Source organism: Triticum dicoccoides, unplaced genomic scaffold, assembly GCF_002162155.2.
Source record: "Triticum dicoccoides isolate Atlit2015 ecotype Zavitan unplaced genomic scaffold, WEW_v2.0 scaffold118386, whole genome shotgun sequence".
Taxonomy (NCBI): domain Eukaryota; kingdom Viridiplantae; phylum Streptophyta; class Magnoliopsida; order Poales; family Poaceae; genus Triticum; species Triticum dicoccoides.
This window is the reverse complement of record NW_021182446.1, coordinates 1-1919: the sequence shown is the minus strand read 5'-3', so window position 1 is coordinate 1919 and position 1919 is coordinate 1. Positions and strand designations below refer to the sequence as shown.

The 1919-nt window shown below is 60.1% G+C and overlaps 1 pseudogene; it reads right to left on the bottom strand.

The window, feature by feature from the left end:
* Positions 1–586: 586 nt before the first annotated feature.
* Positions 587–1818, bottom strand: LOC119343187 (annotated as a pseudogene).
* Positions 1819–1919: the final 101 nt, after the last annotated feature.

Here is a 1919-nt window from a genome sequence, read left to right as displayed (position 1 = left end):
GACGCGCGCTCCCATTTTCTTCCTTCCCGCTTTTGGATTTTGACTTTTCCCACCGCACTTGGCGGGGCCCAAATCCGTCCCTGAAACGAAATGCTCAGCCATTCCTCGAGGCTCGAGCCGTTCGTCGGCGCGTGATTCTCTCAACCGATCCGATCGATCGCGCTCCAGCCGTTCGGCTCACGAAACAGCCGCGTGATTTGATTCTCTCAACAGTCAGCCGAGAAGCAAGCTGCCGCCGTGCCGTTTATTGTGTTAAAATGAGCCTGGTAAACAGTTTTTTCCTCAAAAAACCGTGTACACATATTGTGTGCACTAAAATTTCGACACGACAATGGGAAAAGATCGGGTCACGGGTGAACGGACGAGCTGCTTCGATTGTCGGCTCCAGTCGAGCTTGCATCGTGGATGGCTTTGTTTTTTCCAGCTGGAATGACTACAGTGAAGAGCATCGATTGGGTTACGCCAAACTTTATTATATTGCTTTGCCGGCGTGCCCCACCTCGCGTGCTCTCGGTGTCGCACCCACTTGTCCCACCCACTAGGCGGGCGCCGTCCCTTGGGCCACTCCAAAGGCCAGCCAGCGTTACCAATATTTTTAGCGAGACTGAGGCCAACTCCACCGCACGACCCTAAATCTATACCATTTTGTTCGGATTTTGTCAGTATGTGATAGAAATAGGGAGAACAAACGCCGGACAGAGGCCGGACAAACTCGCTGCATCCAATGCTGCTACCCCATTTTCACCCTATTTCACCAGCTGTACGTCCTCGTCATTTCTTCGAACACGTAGCAGACATAGCGAACTTGACGCCGCCGCGGCCACCCCAAACCGCCGCCGGCAACGCCGATGATGACACTGAGACCCAGGACGACGCCGATGCTTGCGATGCCGGCATCGAGGCGATCCCATGGCTCGCCCTTGCCTGACCAGTGCATCAGGCTGACAGGCCCTTGTGGAGCGGGCGGCAGCTACCAAGAATGTTGTCGCCGCCCAAGCCGTGCTGGTTCCACCGATGGTCGATAGCCTCCACCTCGCCAACGAAGAGGAGCAAGGACCCCAGCTCGTTGATTCGCTTCTTCGTCTGCAACTCCATCCACAGCTCGACACGGTGGCGGTAGTTCCCCGAGCGCCAGCGCCGAAGGTCAATGACCATGAAGCCGGTGTTGAAGTAGCAGGGCGCGCGGCGGCGGCCCGCGAAGACGCGCGCGTCGAGGTCCGGGTCGGACCAGAAGGCGTCGGTGAAGTGGCGGGAGAAGTTGGCGTGGCAGTACTCGGGCGCGGCGACGACGACGACGGCGGGCAGGCGCGTCTCCCACAGGCGGCGCACGTCGTCGACGGCGAGCACGCCCGAGTCGAGGTAAATGGCCCACGACACGCACTTGGGGAGCAGGTCGGCGAGGTAGTTCCTGGCGTAGTTGAGCGGCGCCTCGAGCGCGGCGCGCACCGAGGCGGAGATGAGCCCCGTGACGGCGTCGGCCCAAAACGGGTAGATCTCGAACCGCGGCGACGGGAAGGAGGCGGCGAGCGCGCTTCGGAGCTCGCCCACCTCGGGCACGGCGCCGCCGTCGGCGGCGAGGAGGTGGAAGAAGATCGACTCCGGGAAGGAGGCGTGCTTGAGTAACAAGATCGACTCCGGGGCCATGGAGCCCCGGAGGTAGTGCGCGTCGAGCGTCATCGCGATGTGGACGAGCCCTCGGCCAGGTACAGAAAAGGAGAGAGTGATAGATGGGGGCGAGGGCGGACACAGACGGACCACGAGGACGCGAAGACGTCCGCTTTCTGTCCGCTTTGGCGCCAAACCAAGAGCAACTTTGGTCTGAAAATGGGGCAAAAGCGGACATAGACCGGACGAAACGTCCGCATGCTCCCATGCGTTCGGTGTGTCGGTTTACGTTAAACGGACACAAACGGACAATC